The following is a 26,620-nucleotide window of genomic DNA, read 5'->3' as shown; positions in this document are numbered from 1 at the left end:
ATACTCTAGAAAGTCTTTTGATATTTTCCTTCCTCCAACTTATCTATTTTTATTCCATAGTTCTCTTTGGTTATCTCTTAGATTCACACTTTCCTGGTTTTAGCTTTTCTGATCCTTTGTCTTTCTCACTCGTTCTTAGGTCACCTTTTTTTAAATTTTCAAATATATTTTTTGTTCAGCAGAGGGCTCCCTTCCCATCCCTCTTGCAGCCCGGGCAGCTAGGATTTGAAGCTTGCCCCCTGCGTCTTTCTCTCCCGCCTTCTAGCCAGCAGAAACACTAGATCACTTAAACTTGTAAACAATTCGGCCTCGCTTGTTTTGATTGCGCTAAACCTTCCGTCCTCAGCCGAGAACGCTCCAGCACCTCCGCGGATCGCTCATCTCTTGGCTGCCCTCCCACTGTTCCTGATGTTATTTTACTCCCCGTATCCCCTACTCGTTCTTCACAATTCTGTAGGGTGCGTATTACTAACCCCAGTTTACAGCTGAGGAAACTGAGGCTTGGAGAGGTTCGCTCAATATCGTACAGTTTGCAAGGTTAACCGAAATCGGCCAGTTCTGGCTTTCCAGCCCAGCCCAGCAGCCTAGCCTTCCTCTCTGCCACTGCAGGTTATAACGGCTCTCCCCTGTTTTACACGAGGTCCCTTCCCCTTCAAATCCACAGGCAGGAAGATCGTTCCGAACTGATGGGGCTGGGGAATGTGGGAGTCCGGAGTGGGATTTGGGGGAGCTTCCTCAGGCCCGGAGTGTTGGGTTGGGCAGGTCCCGCCGATGGCCCGCGAAGATGTAACATTCGAGATGGGGTGACCGAGCACTGCAAGGCGGGATGTGGCAAACGGCGGCAAATGCTCGGGGGCCTAGGTCTCGCCGCCGGAATGCCCGCCGGGGAAGGGGCTTCAGCCCACCCGGCTGGTAACCACACTCTGCAGGCCCTGGGCGGGAGTCGGCCGAGCGGCCGCGCCGCAGGGCGCCCCCTCGCGCTCCTCCGCGCGCCTCGAGGCTGGCGGGTGCAGCGCCCACCGCGGCAGGTCCGCTCCAGCCCCCTCCTCTCTTTCGCTCCCGCTCCCCTCCTTCTCTCCTTTCGCTCGCAACTCCTCCCCCACCTCCCCCTCCCTCCTTCTGCTCCCGCGGTCTCCTCCTCCCTGCTCTCTCCCCGCGCCGGGTCGGGAGCTAGTTGGAGCGCGGGGGTTGGTGCCAGAGCCCAGCTCCGCCGAGCCGGGCGGGTCGGCAGCGCGTTCAGCGGCTGCTGGGAGCCCGAGTGCAGCTGGCGCGGGCCGGGGTCGGGACTGCACTGGAGCGCTGAGGGAGGCCTTTCCTGCGCGGCCGCCCTATTCCCAGACGGGCCGCCAGCTCTCCTGGTTGGCCCCCGACGCTCCGCGCCGCCCGGGAGTCGGGAGCCGCAGGGAATTGGGCACCTGCACCCGTCGCTGGGAGGTGAGTCCCGGGAGCCCCGGGCGCTTCCCCTGCGCGGGTTGGGGCTGCAACTTGCAAACTTCAGCAACTCGGGTGGGTATCGGGGTAGGGAGGTAGGGGTCTGGGCTCTGGCAAGTTGAAGCCAGGTAGGTGAGGCTGCGGGCGGGAGGACAGGGGGTCCTCTGGCTTCCGCGCCACCCGCTGCCACCTCGGCTTAAGAGCCCTTGGCGCTGCCGCGTTCCCGCCGCCCGCCAGCTCTGGGTCCCGGTTGCACTGGGCCCTGCCCGGGCTGTGGTCGGCGCATCCGGGCTGCAGCGGCGATGGGGACCCGGGACCCAGGCCTGGAGAAGGAGACGGACGAGTGAGGCTGAGGGACAGAGGGACAGAGGGACAGAAGGACAGAGGTGAGGAGATGGAGGCTTAGGTAGGGCCGGCTAGTAAACAGCGCGGAGGGAGAGTGCGGGCGGCGAGGCGCGTGGGAACGCGTGGCCCGCCTGGAGTGTGAAATCTCCCGCTCAGGGACGTCCCCGCTCCACTGCCGCCGCCTGCGGAGCCGCCGCCCAGATTCTTCCCAGACCCCCCTCCAGGACACTGTTGCCCTGCGGAGCACGAACTCTGCCCGTCAGGCCCCAGGGGCAGTGGCTCAGGGCCCTGCACTCCCGGCTGGGAGGGTGGAGAGGGGTGCGGCAGCTGGAAGCGGGGACGCGAGCGGCGATTTCCCGATTTATGTTTCTCATGGTAATTTGTCTTTGTGGTTGGGGCTGCCCATTCACTTTCCGCTCACGTCCTGCGGGAGATCCAGCGAGAAGGGAGGGAGCGGGGGGCGCTTGGGCACAGAGAGGGATGCAGACGGGAGAGGGGATCGGGGACCCGCGCGGGGCGGGAGCCGAGAGGGAAGTGGTCGCGGGACTGGAGGAGGAAGAAGGCGAGGCTCGAGAGGATCCGGCCCAACGGAGCCGACTCCTTTGCCCACCGCAAACTTTAAACAAGGAGGAGGACCACCTGCAGCGCCGTTCTTACCCCCTCCTCCCCCCTCACCCCAAGCCCAGTCTTTGGGTCGTTCCGACTGCCCACCGCGCCAGGCGGGAGTGGGCCGCGAGTCTGGATGAGGAGAGAGGAGCGCTGGATTCTGCCCGCACCCCTGCGATCCTGCCCAGGCTTTCTGCAGAGGGGCGGGGTGGGAGCAGCCGGAGCCGGGAGAGCTGCCTACCCTGGGGTGCACTCCTTCTTGGCTAACGGAATTGGGACTGGGGGTTTGGAAGCTTGCGTATCTAGATCTCACCACGATCCTACCTTCTCTGGCCCTAGCCCCATCTTTTTCCTTCATCCCCTAGTGAATCCTACCTCCTTCCACGTTTCTCAGGCACCCCGACCCACTTCGGCCGCGGGGCCTCTCTCCACAGCCCTCCCTGCCCGCTTGCTCCTCACTTCCCACTTCCGCTCATCTCTTTAAGCCTGTTCTCTTCTTGACAATCAGCAGTGGCCTCTCACCTTTTCTAAGCCGGGACAGATGACCTTGAGCAAGGGGCAAGAGGGGAACTTGAACCTTACAACTGGACCTCACAACTTAGGAAAAGAGGGGCAGATTTAAAAACAGCTTGGAAAGAAATAGCCAGTACCTTGCCCCAAGTCTAGATTTTCAACGGAGGAGGAAATAAAATATAGGAGAGATGGGGGAACTTGCCACTTGGTCACTCATGGGGTGGTGAGAACTGTTCTGACCTTGGGGTGTGGGAGTAGACCACTCGCGAGGAAGGGCTGCCTCTGGCTGTGCTGTGTTGGGAAAGGTGAGTGTAGGTGAGTGTGGGTTTTCGGGGGTGCTCTTTTCTCCATGTGGACACCTATCACCACCAGTCTGAGAAGGAATGGCAGATCTTCCATCCCTTTTCTTTTTCCAAGCAGCCAATGCCAGAGCCTTCCTCCTCCAAAGCCAACAGTAGTGAACATAATCATCACTGTGGACATCTAACACTGTTTAAACCCCTACTGTGTGCAATGCACCATGCTAAATGCTGGTAGATAAAAAGAGGTACAGTGCTGAGCCCATGCCTAGAGAGGTTACTAAGTTCACCAGTTTGATCCTGAGACACTTGTCTACGTGTTTGGGGAGGGAGAACATGGAGAGGAAAATGCAGTGGCTGTACAGGCAGCAAGGTTCCTGATGACCCAAGGGTTTAGGAGAGGAAGGGTTAAAGAAAGCTTGATGACTCAGGTCAACCAGAGAGCTGAGCTTATTGACTCTGGCCTGAGATAGGACACCCACTAGCGAGGGGAAAAAGTTCCTTTACCACTTCTAGTGCCTTAGAAAACCAGAGAAGCCGAGAGGTCCAGCTCCAAACTATAGATTGCTACCTCCCCATTAGGACTGAGGAGCCCCAGAAACTTTCTTGTCTTAGGGTGAGCTTCCTGGCTTGTTTGAAAGACCCTCCACTGGTCACTTCTTATTGAGACTCAAAGCTGGAAGAGGCCCTGGAGATTGTCCATGTCAGGAGAAGCACAAATTCAAATGCCTACAGAGGGCAGGCAGATCACAATGTGTTGATCAGGCAATTAGAGTGGCCCAGCTTATGGGCAATTGGGAGTTCAAAGCCAAACTGGCCAAGTGAAATGGTGTTAAGAAAATCAATTAACAGCTTTAAGTAGCCTGACCCCTTATATCTATAGAGTAAGAAATTAAGATTCTAAGAAGTGAGCTCATCTGCCTTGAATGTACATGTTATCTTTTCTCCCTATACCTTGAGGATTGATTGAAATATCTCATGGCCTGGTTCTACCTCTGACCTATTGGGCCCTTGGCTCACCCTCATTCTCAGGGCCCATTAAGATTCTTCTGTGAGATGATAAGTTCCTTGAGGGAGCCATCTTGTTTTACTCAAATCTGAGCACATCACATCCATCAATATTAGGTTCCACATGCAGAGCCAAGACTGGATTCAGATCTCCTGTCCCCCTTCCCACTGGGAATCCAGTGGGTGTAAACCAATTTTATTCTTTACAAAAAAGAGAAAATTCAACCATAACTTTTTGTTTCATCTAATGTAGCAATAGGGTTAGATGAGATAAGACTAGAAGCTCACATTGGATGTTTGCAGATTCCAAGGAACATCCAGAAAGCCCTGATCCCTGAGTGGGGATCTAAAAAGAGGAATGGGAACCATCATGGGGGTAGAGGAACAGCAGACATTTATGGATGGAGTACATATATTTGGGAGGAAGATGCTATTGGGTCCAATTATTTGAACACTGACCATGACACTCCTGTCCTTAGTCTTGGTCACCCTCTTATATCCAATGATCTGAGTTAGCAACTCATTACCAGTCAACCAGTTCACCACTTTCATTGATGACTGAGGTGGTAGAATAGACAGAGAGGACAAAAAGACAAGATCCCTGATTAGAAGTGCATGTCACCTTGTTATGTCTATTGCCTTAAAGAACCCAGAGCTGAGTTCTGGTGCCACATCACCTATACCTTGGCAGTAGACAGAAGTTTCCTATGATCTTCTAGTGTTGGCTTTGTCACTGCCTGGGTACAGGGTAGAAGAGACCATCAGTGGCAGTAAACTCCTGTATTCACTCACCTACTATGTGCCAGGCACTGTTCTAGGAGCTGTGGATACAACAGTAAACAACATATGCCTCTGATCTCCCAGGATGGGATAAATCAGCATGACTAAGAGTACACAATTATCAGCATTGCCTCAACATCTGTGGTGGAATTTACTGTGATGTTTTTCCCCCTGTGGGTTTGTCTGGGAGACCTGACAGCTAATGTGGAGTTGTCTAAAGGACTTGAAGTCCAGGGTTTTGAGGGAGGGTCAGAGGGCTAGGATTCCATCACCTTAGCTGTTTCCTAGTTTCAAGTTCCCTCTCTGTGCCTCAGATTCCTCACTCATCAAAAGTAAACATGTACTTTGTACCTACGGTGTAGATAGAGGCAAAGCCAGGCTCCTGGAGGTCTGGGCATCTGGAGCTCTGGGGATGACAAATGCTTGGAGGGAGTGTTATTTATACTTAAGTGTCTAAACCACAGTGGATTCTGGGGACCATCTTTTGCCTCATTCAGTCACCTTGATCACTAGCTTGTCTTCATTTCGTGTGTGTGTGTGTGTGTGTGTGTGCGCGCGCTGGAAATGGTTACTTCTAATGAATGAGTTTTCTTTACATTCAGATCTTTGCATTTGAGTTTAGCCATCACTAAGTTGGCCTTAAATTTATGACAGCACTTAACTAACTTGGTCTTAAATGTATGGCAAGAGGCCAAAGCAAATGCCTTGACTGACGGAATTTCATTGAATTGACAGAATTGAGCCCTTCATTTATAGCATGTGTGGACAACACCTGGATTTTTCACTGGCATCGTACTATACTTTTGCAAATCCCCCTCTTTTTGACTTTTGGTTTGATGACATCTGCCTTAGCTGAGGAGATAATCCTCTAATGGGTAATCTGGAACAGGATCTTCATGAATGCCATTCTCTTTCAGATGGATCTCCTGCAATACTTTCCTTCTGAAGAAATTTCCTTTATAACCAGCTTGAATGCTAGAAAATGGCAGGGAGAAGTTCCAGCTGAGAATTGAGTTTTGAAAGGAAAGGGACAGGAGGGTGCTGAATGTTGTGTGGCTCTGCCATGCCACTTCCCTTCCCTTCTGTTTTAGTGAGCATGAGAGATGAAACCCAAACCTTGCATGATGGCCTCTCAGTCCTGATTTGAGTGGGAGACTCACCAGTGAGAAATTATTCGACTTGGTGGCTTCAAAGCGGAATAAAAAATGAAGATGGTTTTCTGTCCAATTTGCTGCTGGGCACAATAGAGAAAGCAGAAGGAGGGATCTCTGGGACGGGGACTGGGGTCAGGAGAGTTTAACCTTGAGCTCTTCTTGGCAGTTGGTCTGCTGATTCTCCTCCACTCTCTCTGACTTGAAATAGAGGGACAAGGATTCCATCGGGCTTTCCCTGAGTACACGAAAGCTTTAAAGGCAATGCTGTGTGTGCTGAATCCCTCCATGACACTGTCCTCATTGATCTGCGTTTAATAAGGATGACTTAATCAGACTTACACGTGGAACTCGTTTGAATTTGAAGCCTTGTCGATATGATCAGAGTATCTTTGCATTCGAACCAGGAATGTCTCTGGCCAGCATCTTCTGTGATGGGAAAGGTTGGTACGTGAAGGATGGTTGGTGACCATCTGTCCTGCCAGTCCCCTGAGGATCAAATTCGAGGTTTCAGTTATGGAGCGGGGAGGCTGGGTTAGAAATGAGGGAGGCTTTTCTGCTTGAGCACCTCTGCTAAACCACTGGGTTCTTCATCTGTGAATGGGAGGTGTTCACAAGAATCCTAAAGCCCTTTCTGGCCCTCAAGTCAGTGGTTTTGAATGGATATTACAGTTGCTTCTTGATTTTCCAGGAGTGGCTCATTGACTTTTCTGTGGATTCTTTGTGCGGAATGTGAGTCTCAGGCTAGTTTCTAGTTACCATCCAGCCCCTCTGTTGTTAACCCATCTGACCGACTGCCAGTTGCTCCATCTTCAGAGAATGCATTTTCCTGTTTGCCTCAGCCTGAGCCAAACATCATTTGGAAGGTAAATCTGCTGTATACTGAGGCATACATGTGCATATAAACATACATATATATGTATATATATACACACATATAAATGTAGATGCAAGGCATTCCAAAGCTGTGTGTTACCGGTTGACCATCTGATTAACCGCAGTTCTATCCGCAGTTCCGTTCCTTGCCAGCACTGATGTGAGCCCGCCCTTGGAGGCAACTTTAGGGAAATGGCTTGCGGGGTAACAATTTAGATCCAGCCCGCCACCTCACCCGGCTAATTTTCTTGTATTTTTAGTAGAGACGGTGTTTCACCGTGTTAGCCAGGATGGTCTCGATCTCCTGACCTCGTGATCCGCCTGTCTCAGCCTCCCAAAGTGCTGGGATTACAGGCTTGAGCCACCGCGCCCGGCCTAGATCCATCCCTATTTGCCAACCCCACTGGCCTACCTGAGCCAAAACTCCCTCCCTACTGCCCTAGTCATCGTCCCAAAGGCCCCCCAGGAGCCCCACTGTTAAGAATACAAAAGAGCTGCAGTTGACTCTTAATTATTCAGGGACAGATGGATCCAGTGTGTGAAGCACCCGACTCAGGCCTCTTCTTTCCCTTCTTTCAGTGCCTTGAGTAACTCTATATCTGTGGTGAGAAGCTGGGGGAGATCTTATCATTTAATACAAACTTTTGTTTCTAGCAGCCAGCTCCCTCTGCTTCTCTTCCCTCAAGGTGCCCGGGGGAAACTAGTAGCCCTCTCCCAGAGGCCTCATCCACTCAAAGCAGACTGCTTTTAAGGTTTACACATTGCCCTGTTGGTTGGTGTGTATTTCTGCCCAAAAGCAGGACAGAAGAGGAAAATCCCACTAGCTCAGGCTGATGCAGGGTCAGGCCCCTGCAGATTTCCCCCTTTTGTAGAGCCTGGACTTTCAGTGTTTGGCGTCAGGGGTACCCTGGGTCCCATCAGGAGTCTAAGTATAGAGCAGTGTCCTCGTGGTAAAAGCTCCAAACAGGCAAGGTCTAAGGAGCACTTCTGTTAATGTCCCCAAGGCTGAGGGTAATGTTTCTGCATAGACCAGGTGCCTTGGGGCACCTGCTCCCTTTCAACAGCTCTCCACGTTCCAGAGTGAGACTTTCCTCACTTTCCTGCCTAGGCCCTGTCCAGAGAGAAGGCAGCTGTGAAGTGGGGTGAGCAGCCTCAAGTCTACCTCTGTATACAGGTAACAGTGGCTTGGTCCAGCTCAACAAGTAATTCACTGACTTCTGTAAAAATCACCTGCAGAGCTTTAAAAAAATATATATTTGACAGCCCTATCCTAGACCTTAATTAAGAAAGAATTTCTGTGGGGGGAGCCTGGGCACTGGTATTTTTTTTGAGCTTCAAATAGGCAGCCATGGTTGAGAGCCACTGACCTAAATCTTCTTTTCTAGGCTCTACCTGGCCTCACGCCAATGGCATGCAGAACCTCTTAGCCCTCAACCCTTCTAAACAGCCAGGTCCTTTCTAATGGGCACCAGCTACAGCTCCTGGCATTCAGATCATAGCTACTGTTTGTGTTCTGAATTTAATGACTGTCTATTATAAGCTGATTGTGAGAGCTCCTGTCTGGTTACTTCTTTTTGGTCATTTTTTTCTTAAAAAGCATTTACAAAAGTAATGAATATTCATTCAACATTTTTGTGTGTTTCGTCTAGATAGGTATGTAACCAAATTGTGATTGTACTCTTTGTAACCAGCCTTTTCATTTAACTGCATATTGTGATAATTTCCCCCTTCCTAAGTATCCTACTAAGATGGGCTTTATAATGGCTGCCTGGTATTCCATCATGTGGATGCACCATAATTTATTTAACAAACCCCCAGGGTTGGACATTTAAATTGTAAACCACTTTTCACTATTATAAACAATGCTGCAGTGAACATCCTTGCACATAAATCTTTGTGCCTATCAATGATTATTTCCTCAGAACAGATTTCTAGAAGTGGAATATTGATGCCTTTTCACATGGACCATTTAGACCATTTTTGACTGACTTCCTACAGCAATAAAAAGTTTCTGGGGCCGGGCGCGGTGGCTCAAGCCTGTAATCCCAGCACTTTGGGAGGCCGAGATGGGTGGATCACGAGGTCAGGAGATCGACACCATCCTGGCTAACACGGTGAAACTCCGTCTCTACTAAAAGATACAAAAAAAACTAGCCGGGCGAGGTGGCGGGCGCCTGTAGTCCCAGCTACTCCGGAGGCTGAGGCAGAAGAATGGCGTGAACCCGGGAGGCGGAGCTTGCAGTGAGCTGAGATCCGGCCACTGCACTCCAGCCTGGGCGACAGAGCGAGACTCCGTCTCAAAAAAAAAAAAAAAAAAAGTTTTTGGATTCAGAGTTTTAGAGACATTTTTCACTGCTCTCCTCTGAGACTTCGCGCTGACTGCTTCCCCCTCCCGGATTTGAGGTCAGCATCCCTTGACCTAGCCTTGGTCCGAGGCTCTGTCTCCAGATCAGTTCCACAGAATGCTGCCTCTCCCTTCGTAGGAACTCCTAGGCTCTCCTGCCCCCACCTCCAGCATCCTTGTTTCTCCTTTCACCTCTTCAGCCCTTTCATCGTCATACCTCCAGCCCCTGAACCGTAACACTCAGTGCCTTCCAGCTAGTGTTCTGTAAAAACAGCTGTGGTTTATAGAGTTGTTACTATACACCAGCCTGGTAAACTTTTTATGTGCATTATCTCTTTTAATCCTCAGGTGCCTTATGTACACATTAAAAAAATATTTATTAATTTATTTGAGACAGGATCTTACTCTGTCACCCAGGCCAGAGGGCAGTGGTGCAATCACAGCTCACTGCAGCCTCACCCTCCTGTGCTCATGCCATCCTCCCATCTCAGCCTCCCTCCCGCGTAGCTGGGACCACATGCACACACCACCATACCTGACTGACTAACTTTTGTGTTTCATGTAGAGATGGGGTTTCTACCCAGGCTGGTCTCAGACTCCTGGGCTCAAGCGACCCACATCCCTTGGCCTCCCAAAATGCTGGAATTACAAGCATGAGCTACTGCGCCCAGCCCACATATTATTTTTATCTCCACTTTCCTCATAAGGAAACTGAAACCTTGAGAAATAAAATTATTTGCCTAAGGTCACACAGCTAATAAGTAGTAGAGCTGGGATTTAAACACAGAACCTACACATTTAACTACCACATACGCTTTTCTCAATCTTCTTGGTGTTAACTCTTGGCTTGTTGTCAACAAGTTGTTCAGAAATGTTCCCTCAGCATCCCATGGACATATGCTGTGTCTTTCTCCAGTAGAAGAGGGGCATTTCTCAGTACAAACAGCAGGAGAGTCGGGATGCTGTTCATCAACGCCCCCCTTTCCTTTTTACTTCCTGGGTCATGTCCTCATCATCCCTTTATCCAGGTAACCCATTCTAGAAAACATTTCTTGCTCCTCACTGACCAGCTGCCAAGATTCCAGCATGCCTTGCAGCTGAGTAGGTCCAAGTTATGATGTATTCCTATTACAGCTTCTCCAGCCAGTTGGAAGAATGTGGGTGCTACTTTCCCAGTGTGGAATATAAGGCTGTCAGGGAGGCATGCTATAGTCATGACAGGGCATAGGCAGTTTGACTTCTACTGGAAACCAGATACTGCTTAAAGTGGAGAATTGGATGTATTCTTGCATTCTTGCCTCTGTAACATTGTCATGACTGAGAAGGTCAAGAAATGGCAACTGAAACTATCCTGATTCAATTCTGACCATGATCCAGAATGAGGTGACAAGATATGATAGGATGATCAGATGAAAGTGACCACATGCGCCTGGTGTTTATAATAGCCAAGGAAAGAAACCATGTACCCGGAGACCTCCCTTAGACTATAGGAAGTCTGACTTGGGGAATTATGATCCTAGAATTAGGGATTTTAAAAGAGAAGACAGTTTGTGGAAGGTGAGATTCTGGAATATGAAGCTTCACGTTTTTATCCATGACTTGGATGAAACTGGAGTAAGCAAAATCAAATCTGTTGACAAGGCCATGATAGGCAGCTCCAATAAAAGACAGAATAAAGAGTCAAAAATGATCTCAACAAACTGGAATGCTGGGTTTCAACTAACAAAATGAAATCTAACAGCAGCAGATGGAAAGTTGCATTTAGATTGCAGAAATTAATTACTCAAGTTCATGAGAGGGTTGGGGACAGACCTGATTTGGTTGAGGTCCTGAGAAAAAGATCTGAGGGATTCAACTGCACACAGGCTTCATCAGAGCCGGCAAGGTGATGGGGTGGCGCAAAACAACACCATCTTAAATGGAGCTAAGAGAAATGTGGGGTCCAGATTGGGTTCTTCCTGGTCATTCTGTGCTCATTTATGAATATGGATTTGAGAGGGGACCCTGCCCAACTCAGATGTGCTTCGTGGAGGGCATCTGGCATCAGGAGGAGGTTGGGAAGCCCAGCCGCAAAAGGTCTGGTGAAAGAAGCTCCTCTGCTAAGACAGGGAGAAAACGCTGAGGGTGACTGTGGTCAACCACAGAAGAAGCAGGGCTTCCTATGGAAGAACATACTCATCAGCCCGGGAGAACCAGAAGAGCCCAGAGTGAAAAGTACAGGAACCTAGGTTTTCTAGAATGAGCATCTTCCCAAACAGATGGACTCTAGTGAAGTAAGCTTCTGTTTCAGCACTGGCCAGCAGTTCTGCTGCCTGGCTTTTGCGGGACTCCTGCCCTGGGAACAGGTGATCATCCTACCAGTGTACCTCTATGTCTTTGCGGCTCTGAGGCTGGAACGCCAATTCCTTTCCTGATCTCTTTAGAGCTGGGATTCTCAAAGTAAAGCCCCTGACCTGTGGCATTAGTGCCACTAGAACTTGTTAAGAATGCAACAATTCTTGGGCTGTACCCCAGACCCACTAAAAAGGTTCAGTCAACCTTTTGCTGGGCTGGGGCCTAGCAAAAAAAACTTTTTTTTTTTTTTTTTTTTTTTTTGAGATAATGGAGTCTCACTCACTCTGTCACCCAGGCTGGAGTACAGTGGTGCAATTTCGGCTCACTGCAACCTCCGCCACCCAATTTCAAATGATTCTCCTGCCTCAGCCTCCCAAGTAGCTGGGATTACAGGCCTCCACCACCATGCTTGGCTAATTTTTTAATTTTTAGTAGAGACGGGGTTTCACCATATTGACCAGGCTGGTCTTGAACTCCTGACCTCAAGTGAACCGCCCACCTCGGCCTCCCAAAGTGTTGGGATTACAGGTGTGAGCCACTGCGCCCAGCCAACCTGTGCTGTTAAAAACCCTGTTGCATGCTAAAGCTGGAGACACTGCTTTGGACCACGTTAGGTCATTCTTTCTGTTGCTGGATGCTTGTGGTGATTATTTGAAACTCACAACCTACATCCCTTTACTAGGGAAGCATTGGAGAACCTTGGAATGAGTGTGGGTTTGAAAATGAGACAGATACTTGGCTTCAAACCCAGCATGGCTGCTTTTTGGTTGTGAGTTTTGTGTAAGTTCCTTTCCCTTTCTGAGCATCCTTTTCTTTTCTTTTTTTTTAACTGTAAGATGAGGTAGGACTGTGTTTAAAGGAGGATTAAATGAGCTCATTTAATAATCCTGGGAAGTATAGTCAGCTCTCTGTATCTGTGTAATCCATGTGAGGATTCAGCCAAACTTGGATTGAAAATATTTTAAAAAAATGCATCTGGGCCAGGTGCGGGGACTCACGCCTGTAATCCCAGCACTTTGGGAGGCCGAGGTGGGCGGATCACAAGGTTAGGATATTGAGACCATCCTGGCTAACAGTGAAACCCCATCTCTACTAAAAATACAAAAAATTAGCTGGGCGTGGTGGTGGGCGCCTGTAGTCCCAGCTACTCGGGAGGCTGAGGCAGGAGAATGGCATGAACCCGGGAGGTGGAGCTTGCAGTGAGTTGAGATCATGCCACTGCACTCCAGCCTGGGCGACAGAGTGACTGTGTTTCAAAAATAAATAAATAAATAAATAATATAATATAATATAATATAATATAATATAATATAATATAAATGCATCTGAGGCTGAGCACAGTGGCTCACACTGGTAAACCCAGTGCTTTGGGAGGCTGAAGCCAGAGAATCACTTGAGGCCAGGATTATGAGACTAGCCAGAACAATAGCAAGGCTCTCCCTATCTCTACAAAAAAAAAAAAAAAAAAAAAGGTTTTTTTAAAATTAGCCAGGTATGGTGTTATGCACCTGTAGTCCTGGCTACTTGGGAGGCTGAGGCAGGAGGATTGCTTGAGCCCAGGAGCTCAAGGCTGCAATGAACTACGATAGCATCACTGCACTCTAGCCTAGGTGACAGAACGAGATCCTGTCTCTAAAAAATAAAAATTAAATTAAATTAAATTTTTAAATGTATCTATACTAAACATGTACAGAGACTTTTTTCTTGTAATTATTCCCTAAACAATACAATATAACAACTGTTTACGTAGTACTTACGTTGTATTAGGTGTTATAGGTAATCAAGTAATGATTTAAGGTATACAGGAGGATGTGTGTAGTTATAGGCAAACACTACACCATTTTATGTAAGGAACTTGAACATTTGTGCATTTGGGAATTTGCAGGAGGTTCTGGGACTGATCCCCCAGATATACTTAGGGATCACTGCGTCTTCTTACCGGCATCACAGTTGCCTCTCCTGCAGAATACTGTCTTCCCGGTGAGTTCTCCCTGAGCCCCTCAAAGAGAGGTCTGAGTGTAAGTTCCTCTGTGTCCCCTCACAGCACACACCAATGTGGGGCTCCCTCAAGTTAGGGATCAATTAACTCCCTGGACAGTGGGGAGTCAGGGCAGCTTTCCTTCCCACCCCTCATCCTCCTGGTACCCCTATTCTGTGAGCATGAGCAGGTTCATCCCTCCAGTGGACCTGGGTCTCACGAAACCTGATCTTCTGAGACCCATGAGTCAGCACACAGTTTAATCTGCTGAAGCCCTGGATGAACAGTCTTGAGGCCCAGACATGGCATGGTGGCCTCTAACTTTAAATAGGTAAGAATCTCGAGTTGCTGGTGTCAAGCCAGGCTGGGAATGTGAGTGGACCCTCTTTGGAGCTACAAGTTGCCTGAGTCTTTGGCACAAGTCTCTACTGAGTGGTCAGCAGGTGGAGTCTTGAGTTTCTCAGAGACAGAGAGCTCAGGTCCCCACGAGATAGCCCATTTGATGTTTTGGGCAACACTGCCCAATAGCATTCTTTTATTTCTCTGAAGTCTGTTTCTCCCCCTGTGGGTTCCATCACTTCTTGGTGTGGATGGCTGTTCGTCCCTCTTCTATGCCACAGCTCTTCAAACATTGGAAGCTGGTGAACCTCCCACCTCTTCCCCACTTCAGCAGTCATCCTCTGGCTTGTCTCTTCATCTCTGGGCATAGGACTCTGAAGATCTCCCACTTCTCTCCAGTTGAGGTCACCAGGGACCAAAGGTGGCCCTCCAGGTGAGGCCTGACCAGCATATCCATATCAACTCACCTAGTGTACCTTCTGTTAACATACCCTCAACTCTAATCTGGCTGTCTTTAGCAGCCACACAGCACTGCTGATTTCTACTGAGCTTACAGCCAACCAGCACCCCAGGGTCTCTTTAACATAATGTACTCAGCCGCGTCTTCCCAATTTTACCTGTGTGTTTGAATTAGTTTTCTAGGGCAGCTGTAACAAAACACTCCACACTGAGGGGCTTAAACAACAGAAACTTATTATCTTCCAGTCCTGGAGGCCAGAAGTCTGAGATCAAGGTGTGGGCAGAGCTCCTTCTGAGGGATATGACAGCAGATCTGCTCCATGCTTCCCTCCTGGCTTCCGGTGGTTTGCTGGCATTCTTTGGTGTTTCTTATTTTATAGAAGCATCAATATAATTTCTGCCTTCATCTTTGCAACACGTTCTCCCTGTGTGCATGTGTGTCACCAAATTATCCCTTTTAATAAGGACTCCAGTCGTAGTGGGTTGGGATCCACCCTCCAGTGTGACTTCATCTAACTACATCTGCAACAATCCTATTTCCAAGTAAGGCCATAATCCGACATACAGGGGGTTAAAACTTCAACCTGTGAGCTTTTTGGGGGGACACAATTCATCCTACAACAGTGCTGTAGCTTTTTGACCTCCTGTTTGGGACTTTACATTTTTCCCTAATTTATCTTATCTTGAAATAATCTCTCCAGCTGACGAAGATATTTCAGATCCTGCCTCTGTCATCCAATGTATCTGTTGCTGCTGTCAACTTCAAGTGCTTCTTGTACATTGATCCAAGGATTTGCTAAGAGGTTGAATGGGGTGGTGTGTGTGGGAGCTCTGCAGCATGACCCCTGGACACTTCCCTCCAGGTGGCTGGGATCCATTGCTAAGCCCCCTTGGGGTACAACCAGCTGTATGTCCCACTAATGCTACTGCCTTCCAGCTTCCTCTCTAGCTTATACACAATGATTTCGTGAAGAGCTTGTCGGATGTCTCATTTAAGATCTGGTTGATGAGCAAACTCCATTTCCCTTGTCTACCACCATGGTGACCCTGTCAGTGGAGGAGATGCACTTTGCTTGACAGGACTTTTCTACCAAACACACACTGTCTGCTGGTGATCTCAGCTGTCCTTCTCAAATGCCCACTAGCCTTCGTTTAGAGTCTCTGCAGGAGGCACATTGAGTTGACCTTTGTGGTTTGCAAAACCCACCTCAGACCCCTTTCTGGAAGTTAAGACTGCATGGTCCCCTGGAGGCCTCCCAGCCACCCTAGTGCTTGCCAGGATCCTATCATGATTCCTGTGAGATCAGGAATCTACAGCTGTTCTGAGCCTCATTTGCATGTTCCCTGTTCGCTGGATGTGTGTCCGGGCCAAGTGGCTTGAACACATTCAGAGCAGCTGGAGCTTCTCCAGGCCTCTCACCAGCCTCCAGCTTGGCCCTCCTGTGCCCAAAGCTCCTCTCACCATTTCCTTCCTGTGGAATACCGCACCCTGATGGGGGAGACAGAAGCCAAGCTGGAGACAGCTGTAGGACGTGCCAGAGAAGCCTCCCAGATTGATGAGCAGCAGCCTCGTTCCCCTTCAGCATCCTTTACCCTCCAGCTCCCCTCTTCCCTGAAGCCTTTCCCTCTCTCCTTCCTATTCTGGCTCTTTGACTCCGTGGGGAAAGCACATAAGTGAAGATGGTGTGTGCCTCCAGACGCTGGACGGGGGGCATGAATCTGGCTAGACTGGGAGCAGGGAGAAAAGCTAGATGTGAGGGCCTCAGACACTCTGCTGAGGAGTGGGGCTTGGAAGACAGTTTGGGGTGGGAGGAAAAGCCGGGAGCCACACAGAGCTGGGTCGAACACCTACTTTGCCACTTACTATTAGAGTGGACTTTGGGCAAATTATTTCTGCTCTCCAAGGCTCAGTTTCCTCATATGTAAAATGGCCATCATACCTACTTCAGAGGGTTGTTATGGGAATTGAACGACACAAGTTCCTTTCTGTATAGCGGGTCACCTGGTAAAGCACCTGGGACCTCAAGGTACCAAGCGAACCAGACCTTTTGCAGAGTGGACTAGCGAGCTGGAGCCCAGGACTCAGCAGTTTGCAGAAGGGGACGGGTGTTGTGAGGATTTCCTGGTTTCCTGAGAGCTTACACTGTAGCAGCCTGTTTTAAAAGCTGTATGTGTTTTAGCTCATGAAATTCCTCACAGCACCCCCATTTTGGAGTGACTGAGCCAGGCTGAGATAGGAAGGTATTAGATAACTAGTAAGCCAATCCCAGTCTTCCTAGCCATGTGGGCCAGTGCCTCCCAACTCTCTCTTGTGTGTGACCAGTGTGTTCTTTTCATTCCCGCTTTTCCTTCATCCATTGCATTGCCTCCATCCCTGGCTCCATTCTGCAGGACGCTGCATTGAAAACAGTCCTTACACTCTCTCCTCCTCATGGTTGGGCTGGGGGCAGGAGGGGACTCAAGGCTCTGTCCATCTCTAAGGACACCTCTCCAGGCACCTTCCGTGAAGCCCTAGTCACAGCCAGGTCTGTTATCTCCACTCCCTCCATCCATCTGTAGAGAAAAGGATGTCATCAGTTAGACTACAGCTGATGGAAGGCAATTCTGGCATGGCCTGGCTGGAGAGCTTTAGGACTGGGGTGGGGGGGTGAAGGAAGAAGGTGGGGGAAAGGTGGTGTGGGTCCCTTTCTTGCCTCCTGCAGCCCTGAACCTCTGGATGCTTGATGAGAGGAGGTGAGGTGCTTCTCTATTCAAGATGGCTGCACACCTAATTAACCTGTGGCTTTAATGACACTTCGCAGCCCAATCCTGCTGGGAGGGAGGATTGTTCAGAGATTGTCGCACTGGGCTAAGTGTCTGCAGCGGTTTCCACTTCAGGAAAGCCTCTCCTTGAAAGGGTAGGACCGGCGAGGATGGATCCACACAGACCTGGGGTCTAGGTAGGGCAGAGATGCCTATGGCTTTGCCCTGGTCATCTGCTGGGGAAATCTCCCTAACCTAGGATGAATCTTGGCCTGGTTCGGTGCTTGGCCTCCTCCAGGGGCACAGAGGAAACTGGTGGTGGGGGTTGGGGGAACATGGGGGAGAAGGCATAAGAAGGCTTAGGGGTGGTTGAAAGCCTTCAGCCCCAGGGATTCTGATGGGATCTGCATTGTATTCTCAAATAACAACTTCCACGTGTAAGGACTTACTACCGGCCAGTCTCTCACTGAAGTCCTCATGAAGGCCTCCCAGGGAGAGATGATCCCCGGTTTACACACGAGGAAAAGACCTCAGAGAGGTTAAGAAACTTGCCTCACATCTCATGACTGTATAGAGGTAGAGGCAGGATTTGAACCTAGGCCACAGTGAAGCCAAAGTGTGCTCTTTAACCTGACACTGGGCCTCTCCTGTGGCTCCTGTGGGCACAGTGCCAGACAGAGCCCAGGAAATGCATGTGGTGTTGGAGGGAGATTGGAAACCAGGAGGGTCAAGCAATCCGAGGAGGCAGAGTTTCACTGCAGGGATGTTGTTCAGAAGCCCTGTCTTTGCTGGGAGGCCCAGAGGGGGTTTCTGGCTCATTCTCTGTTCTGGAGAGGTGATGGGAAGCCACTCTACCCTTCAGCACAGGAAGTGCTTTCTCAGCCAGCATTGCCATGGCCGCCTCCTCTCTCTAGCCCTGTACTGGTTCCCAGTCTGTCCCTCTCCTGTGGCCTCTCTGGGGTAGCAGCCTTAGTGCCTGTTCCTCTGTCAGGAGCATGTGTCCTGGGCTCTGTTTCTGAGCTTCCAGGATGCAGGCATTAACCTTGGGTTGCAGACTCTGTGCATGAGTATGCTGGGCAGGGCTTCATTTCACAGAGGCCTAGGGGCAGAGTCTTTTGTCCTGGGGAAACCCCACCTTCCAGCTGGGCCTGAATTCGGGATTCCCCCCTTCTTGGGCAAAACCCCAGATTCTGTCTCAGATCTTTCCATATGCACAGGGAATATGGGTAAATCGAGGCCTGGGATGAGCCCTGGCTACCCCACAGTCTCCTACACTGAACTGCACAATCCTGACCTGGCTCAGGTGTGACACAGAGGCTGAATGGGGTGACCATGTCTTGGATGCTCGATGTGACAGGCATTCTGTTTTCTAAACACAGGCTCCCTAATCCCCAGGGGGCCATCCCAAGAGCTCTTCCTTCATCTCATGAATGGGGAAACCAAGGCTCTGGTAGCTAAGTCACCAACCCCAAGACACACTCTTTCCATTCCTTTGCTGCTCTGATGGAGGTGGGAGAGTGAGGGTCGTGAGATGGCAGCTTTGGAAGGGGCTTCACTGTTACATGAGAGGAGGGGCTTGCTGTACATCTCCCCTACTTCCATGTGCTCAAGAATGGCCTTTGGGCCTGTGCATTTGAGAGTAGGCTCCCAGGATGGGTTGTCTGGCCCCATCTTCACAGGAGTGTCCTGGCCTCAGTGACAGAGCCCATGACTGTCGGTCCACATGTTCAGTCCGATTCACACTTGCTATTTGCTGTAGAGGTTTGGGGTGGTGGGTCCCAGATAATTCACCCTCACCTGCTCTGGGCTAAATGATGATGATATTGAGAGAAACCTTTTTTTTTTTTTTGAGACAGAGACTCATTCTGTCACCAGGATGGAGTGCAGTGGCGTGATCTCAGGTCACTGCAACCTTCACCTCCCGGGTTCAAGCAATCCTCCAGCCTCAGCCTCCCAAGTAGCTGGGACTATAGGCACGTGCCACCATGCCCAGCTAATTTTTTGTATTTTTAGTAGAGATGGGGTTTCACCATGTTGGCCAGGATGGTCTCCATCTCTTTACCTCGTGATCTGCCTGCCTCAGCCTCCCAAAGTGCTGGGATTGTAGGTGTGAGCCACCACGTCCAGCCGAAACCATTTTTTAATGGACCACTTCACTGTTGTTGAAGGACATCTGCATCCTCATTTACTTCTCCCAGAAGCCACAACTTCCCTTTCCTTAACTCCATGCCAGACACTGTTCTAATGCCTTCTGTACATTGCCTCACTTAATTCTTACAATTACTAAGTTCTGAGTTTGGTACTGTTATACCCATTTTAGAGGTGAAGAAATTCTCCAGAAAGGGTATGACCAAGGTCGTACATCTACTAAAAGGCAATTTTAAACCCTTGTCTTCCAATTCTAAATTCCATGGTCTGTCCCATCCTACCACATGGCCTCTGCTGTTGGTGTGAACATGCTGGGGGATTATGGGGTGTCAGGCCCTGGCCCTGAGCCGTGGGGTTCCAAACCTCCCGAAGGCACTCCCCACCTCTCACCCATCCAGAGCCAGCCACCTCCTGTCCTCCAGGCCCCACCATCAAAGAGGGACTCAGTTCATCCAGCGGGGAGCTTGGGCATCAGCATATGTTTTGGGGCTCCCGCGTGAATCAGGCACCTTTTCCTGCTTTTGCCTTCAGCGCCTGCTGCTGCCTGTACTGCATCACCATGTGGTCTCCCTGCTATGAACTTCATTTCCCAGGGCAGGGACAGAGCAGCATTTGTCTTTGTGTCCCTTTGCCCAGCCCAAAGCCAGGCACCAAGGCCTCAGTAAATGTGTGTCGAGTTATGGTTAAAGAGAGAGCTAAAGCCATAAAACATCCCAGTTTCCCCCTCCTGCATCTGTCTTTCAAAGCCTGGACAGAGCATCTTCTCAAAAAGAAGATCCTTGATTTTCTATTTCCACTGTAGGGTGAGGACCAGAGGTCCTGAACCCCTGCAGGATTTCAAGGTCACTTGATGAGCCTCAGGGCCTAGAAATGGAGCAAGGGAAACGGGCTGGCTGCTGCGTGGAGCAACCATGGAATAGCATTGTCTTTCTTTTCCTTTCTCTTTTTTTTCTCACTCTCTCTCATACACACACATGCACAGACACACATACACGCACACACATACGTGTGAATGGAGGGAGTAAATCTTTAAATACAGTGGTGGGTGGGTGCGACGTGCAAAGCTTGGGGGAACACATTTTGTACTCTGTATTTATCCCTGATGTGCTCACAGGACCCTCCCTCATCCCACAGAGGAAGCTTAGATAATTAAAACCTGCAGAGGTAACACAGACCCTTCCCTTACCCACAGTCCCCTCTCCTAAAGACACTCCCACTGTGTGTTCTTACCCAGAAGGAAGAGAGGAAATGGAGAAGAAAGTAGGGAAGTGTCAACCCCCGCTCCCTGCACTGAGAACCCCTCTTCACAGAGTGGGGAGGGGAGTGTGGGTGCATTGATAGGAGTCTGGGTAAAAGCTCCCTTTCATCTCAGGCTGAAACACTGAGCCTTGATTTCCTGCCAGCCGCTCTGTCCATAAAGCAATTGCCCTGCCACAGGTCCACCGGGTCCGTGTCTTATGCAGCCTCATTGAAAACTGGGTGGCATTGATGGAGCAGGTTGCACTGGGAAGCTTGGGTTTCCTCTGCCCAGCAGCCTGAGCCACATCAAAGGTGCACCTGTGGTGGGGGGCAGGGCACTGCTCTTCGGGCTGTCCTTTGGCGACACCCAGCCCTAGGAAGCTGCAGCCCCCCAGCTCCAGCTGGAGGCCTCTGTGCCCCTCAGCTCCTGAACCCTGAGCCCAGGGGAAACCCCTGCCACTGTTGGTTGACACCTACCTGCTGCTTGGAAGGCCACACCTCTCTCCCCCTGTCTTCAAATGGGCCCAGTGTGGTCCTTCTCCAAAAACCTGCACCTAACTCAGCTGGCTTCTGGATTGTCTGTGCTTTTTCTTGTCTACCAGGCTTCTGAATGTGTAGCCCCTACCTACTGCATTTGTGTAATCTCCCAAATTTGACACTGTTGACAACATCTTCTCAACACCCTGTCCTTCCCCAGCTTCCTCCTGACCCTCCTCCACACCTTGTCCTCACTCTCTCCTCTGCCTCCACTCTCCTCCCTTCACATTCGGATCCCACCCACCCATCAGGGCTATATCCAGCCATTCCTGATGCAAAAGGCCTCTTCTCCTGGGCCCCGAACTCTGGGGTGCCTTCAAATAATCCTTTAACAAATACCCACTATACACTTACAGGTGCCGAATACCCTTCCACCACTTTGGAAGGGGAAAGTACTGACAAGAACCCTGTCCCCATGGAGTTTATATTCTAAGCAGCGGAGACAGAAAAAACAGTGTTCGATTCTCAGTTTATTATTGATTAGATGCCAAGCCTCATGAAGCTAGATGTTAACATATAGGCAGATAAGTTGCAAGTGATTTTTACCAAGTAGAGATGCAAATTATTTCTGTCCAGTAGAAAAGATAACTCCAAAAGTTATGGTGTTATTGCCCTGTAGGACAGTTCTGTCTCGACCTAACAGACTTATTTCTGCATGCCTTTCTTGATCATGCAAACCCCGTTCTTCAAGTTCTTTTGAGCCAGCTTTACCATTCCTCATTAATGAGTTAAATAAATATACATATATGAGAGCATTTTGAAAATTATACTTTGACAGTGGCTTACACATTTTCTGTGTCTTTACTTAGTTTGGTCTGCCTCCTGGCATTTCTGGAATTGGAATTATACTATATTGGAGTATACTGGAATTGGATTTATACTGTACTTGGTATCTGTCTTAGTTCATTTTCTGTTGCTTATAACAGAATACATAAAACTGGGTAACTTATAAAGAAATGGAATATATTTCTTACTGTTATGGAGGCTAAGATGTCCAAGGTTGAGGCACTGCATCTAGTGAGGGCATTCTTGCTGTTGGGAACTCTATAGAATCCCAAGGTGGTGCAGGGTATCACATGGCAAGGGGGCCAAGCATGCAAATGTGCTCACTTAAGTCTATTCCTTTTCTGGAAGGAGCCACTAGTTCCCCTCCCATGATAACCCATTAACCCATGAATGAACTAGTCCATTCATAAGGAGTGAGCTCTCATGATCCAATCACCTCTCAAAGGCCCCACCTCTAATACTGCTAACAGAAGATTAAGTTTCAACATGAGATTTGAAGGGGATGTTCAGACCATAGCAGTATGGATAAGGGGAAGAATCAATGTTTCAATTGAGAAGTGCTTAGCAGATATCACTTAACTCTCAAGTGAGGGAGGAGGTGGCCAAAGAAAGTTACCCTGGCTCTGGCCTCCCTGTGATCTACCCTAGAGAATGAGAGGAGGGTCAGGGTCTGTGTATGTTAGAGGTAGTCCCAGGGGCTATCTAGTGAGCCCTTGTCCACCCTCAGCTCCTGAGAGCAAAGCCCTGATACAGCCCTAACACTGAGTGGGGCAGAAGGAAGGGGGCAAGAGCAAGATCCGTGTGCATAAGTAGGTGTTGGGAGGTCCAGGGATGTCCCCAAGGGTACACTGGCTTGCAAATTTGCCCCATGCTCAGAGGGCAAGGGTAACATTGTGGGAGTATTCTGTTATGTCTAAACATTACCACCCTCTCATTCCTCATGCTTTTCTGGGTGGGAAGTTCTGCTTTATATTTTATTCCAATTATTCCATTATAGTTTAGACCCGGGGATGCAAAGAGAGGCTGGAATATCTGAAAACGCAGCTGGGATTGTAGTGGGAGGGCTTGTTTGTGGTGCAAAGCAGCTGCCCTTTTCATCTAAACGGCTGTGTTTCTGTTCTGAGAACGGGGGTGATGGTGGTAGGGGATGTGTGCGGAGCAGAACTGAACATAGATGGGAGGAGAATGGTAAGGATGATTCTGTGGGTTCCCAGGCCTGGCAGTTGCTCAACACAGAAGACCAAGGCTTCCCTGGGCTTAAAAAAGCCCAATTGCCATCCTGGTTCTCTCAGCCTCCTGAGTACCTCTTCCTCCAGGAAACCAAAGCAGCCCAGAGTTAGGGACAGGGTTTGCCCCTCCCCAGGACCCCACCCCAAGCTTCCAAATCTCCCAATTCCTACTTTCAGCTCTCAGTGCAGCACCAGCAAGCCCTTTAGAAGGCTGTTGTTTAAAATAGGGATTTCCATTCAGTTTAAATGTTGAATGTGTTCAGTGTTTATTTAAATTGGTATGGGAAAGCTTTACTAACATCCTTTTCTAATTGGAGCTGGGATGACTTTAAAAAGTTACCTAATCAGTGGTGGGGGCCACTATTTGGGGAGCATTGTTAGTTCCTGGAGACTGAGGGCGGCAGGAAAGGAAAGGCATTTCTTCTTTTCTCTCTCTCTCTTCATTTTCACGCTCCTGACTTGTGAGTTACTCCCATCCTCCTCTGTCGTCCCCTCATTTGGTTCATGTACCACCCAGCAGCCACCCCTCGGGGGTCATTTACCAACACCAGACATTGGAGGCACAAAGATGGATGAACTGCTTTTCCCAGCGGCAGACACTCCTAGCCCAGTGGACAGTGACCCTTCATGAATGGACAGTGCTTTCAGGTTGACAGAGCACAGTCACATTTGTTGTGTTTTGAGTCTCATGAGAACTGGGGAGACAAGCCAAGGCAAGCATTATCCATCTTAGGAGGAAGTTGAGGCTCAGAGACATTGCAGAATAACTCCAAAGTCACACAGGTGGTGTTTGACCAAGCCAGAAAGAGAAGAGCCTTCTGAGTAATGGCCAAGCCCATAATCTCTGGCCATGCAGGGGCTGGCAATGAAAGATTACAGGAATTGGTGGGATGGAGACAAAAACAGTCTGCATGGTAGGCAGGTCCCCGGGACCAGCGTCCCCCTGAAACTGGAGTGTTTCAGGTATCAGGATTGCTCTCTCCATTGCCTGGAAAAAAATGAAGAGCTCAAATGACCCCCTCAGGCCAATCACTCTTTCATCCCTGGGAGTCACATTCTGGTGGCCAAGGAGTCCTGAGTCCCTATTTATTCTCTATTCCACCTCCCTTGCCCTCAACCTCAGCCTGTTACAATGAGAGGAATTGGAGTTAAATATACAATGAAGCCTGGGCAACATAGCAAGACCCCATCGCTCTAAAAAAACCACAAAAGATTAACCAGGTACGGTGATGCACACCTATAGTCCCAGCACTTTGGGAGGCTGAGGTGAGAGGATCACTTGAGCCCAGGAGTTTGAGGCTATAGTGAGCTATGATCACACCACTGCACTCCAGTCTGGGCAACAGAGCAAGACTCTGTCTCTAAATAATAATAATAATAATAATAAGCATCAAATGAAGAACATTTCTTCAGTGAGACAGAATGGGGTGGGGAGTCAATTACAAAAGGAACTTGTGAGGTAAAAACTGGCATGATGTCCTTTAGTAGGTGACAGATAATGTCCTTTCTGGCTAGGGAGGACCCTGATGCTGTCAGGGGTGGGGCCAGGTGGAGGAAGGCTGTGGGCAGGAAGAGGGTGTGTAGGGGAGCAATGGGGTCTGAGTGGTGGATTGGCTATGGTGCTTGAGTGAAAGTGTGCTCATCCCCGGAAGGAGTGAGTGCTCAGGGCTTCTGCCATTCCTCTGACCTTTCATGCTGGCCTTCTTGAAGGCAAGAGAGGGTGTAGAAGAGATAACCTCTCAGAGTTCCATAAGGCACTGGTTCTCCCATTCAGGAAGTTTTTCCTACAGAGTATTCTGGATTTTCAGGGAGGCAGTGTGAGGTTTGGTCAGACTGATCATCAGATTTACTAGGGGAACTTTAAGAAAAGACTGAGTTTCAGTCTTTGAGATTCAGATTTGATAGGTCCAGGTGGGGCTGGAAGCCTGAATGTTTGTTCTAAAAGAGCAACATCCTAATCCAAATACCAACTATTTGTTCACTGGAAATGAGGTGCAATCAATTTCCATCAGCGTGGAGGAGCCTGGTGGGAGGCCAGCTGTAACATATTGTTGCCTGGGTATGTTATATTTGCAGTCTGCCCCCGGAAATCCCAGCTCTCCAGAGAAGCTGGGGTGGGTCATTCTAAAGTGTAAAGTGTTCTACCACACTTTAGATCGGCCTCTTTAAGCAACAACACTTTTACATTGTTAGCCATTGTGTTTGTGATTCTCTATAAAATGTGTTATATGCATCCCTGCCTTCTTACACGGGGTAATGCAAGTGTAAATGTAACCTTTTCTTGGTGTCCCAAGGGTATATTAGAAACCTTAATTAATGGACTGGGCTCTGATTCAGTGGGGTGTATGGGACAATTTGCTTACGCCAAATGGCCCCCTGAGGTTTTGAATTTTGTGCCTGCTCTTTCCTTTTTCCAGCTGTGCCTCTTGCTGACGGATGTCCCTTCTTGCTAGACACAGTGTATCTGCCTAAGGCAAATTTTTCTTCACGTTTAATTTGCATTTCTTATATGGGCTTGGAAAATGGGTAACTAAAGTTCTGAGTAGGGCACCTTGTAGTAAACTTCCCATCCTCCATTCCACACCTCCTCCCGGAGTAGCAGCAGTGAAACTCGGGCTTGACTAAGGAGATGGCCTTGACAGGTTTAAGGGTACGTATGCTGTTTAACTTTAGCAGGGGTTGGGCCATAAATGGACACATGACACGATTTTGACTAATGAGATTCGAGGAGAGGTTTTTGATTTCTAGGAAAGTTCTTCCTGTTTGTCAATAGAAAGCCACCAGAAGTCATTCTCTAGGTAGATGTTAAACAAGGAAGGCTGCCCTGATTGTTCTTGGCAGCTGAATTATAACTTCAAGAACTTTCTTTTTTTAAAATTTTTTTTCAAGACGGAGTCTCAGTCTGTCGTCCAGGCTGGAGTGCAGTGGCGCAATCTCAGCTCACTGCAACCTCCGCCTCCAAAGTTCATGCAATTCTCCTGCCGGCCTCCTGAGTAGCTAGGATTACAGGCACCTGCTACTACGCCTGGCTAATTTTTTGTATTTTTAGTAGAGATGGGGTTTCACCATGTTAGCCAGGCTCGTCTTGAACTCCTGACTTCATTATTTGCCTGCCTCGGCCTCCCAACGTGCTGGGATTACAGGCGTGAGCCACCACACCTGGCGAACTTCAAGAACTTTCTTTGGGGAGAGGCCTCCTGAGGATGGAGAATGGCAGGATATGGAATTTTAGCGGCTGGCAGAGTGGAGAGATGGAAAGAACCTGAACTGCATGGTTTTTATTATCTCTAAAGCTTCTCTCATGTGAATTATTCTATTTTCTTTGGTTTAAGCCTCTTTGAATTGAATTGGGTTTTGGGTTACTTGAACTAAAAGCATACCAATGGCAAATACTGAGTGGATGAGCTAATAGTGTGTGGGTGCAAGGGGAAGCCTGAGGCTTTAGTGGGAGCACTTTGTTACTGTGTTTCTGTTTC

The 26,620-nt window shown here is 49.2% G+C and overlaps 1 protein-coding gene across 2 annotated transcripts in view; it reads left to right on the top strand.

The window, feature by feature from the left end:
• Positions 1 to 299: 299 nt before the first annotated feature.
• The window catches only part of SEMA5B (semaphorin 5B), a 122,417-nt gene continuing 96,096 nt past the window's right edge, over positions 300 to 26,620 (top strand). Inside the window, exon 1 of one of the 2 annotated variants that reach the window (XR_003118101.1) lies at positions 300 to 458. The gene's annotated coding sequence lies outside the window, so the exon portion shown is untranslated. Of the gene's footprint in view, positions 459 to 1,095; positions 1,435 to 26,620 lie in introns of those variants that run through there. The other variant, XM_025375798.1, reaches the window with a different exon arrangement.

The sequence above is a fragment of the Theropithecus gelada genome, chromosome 2 (assembly GCF_003255815.1).
Source record: "Theropithecus gelada isolate Dixy chromosome 2, Tgel_1.0, whole genome shotgun sequence".
NCBI lineage: Eukaryota > Metazoa > Chordata > Mammalia > Primates > Cercopithecidae > Theropithecus > Theropithecus gelada.
Note: the sequence above shows the minus strand (reverse complement) of the source record. Positions and strands in the feature narration are given on the sequence as shown.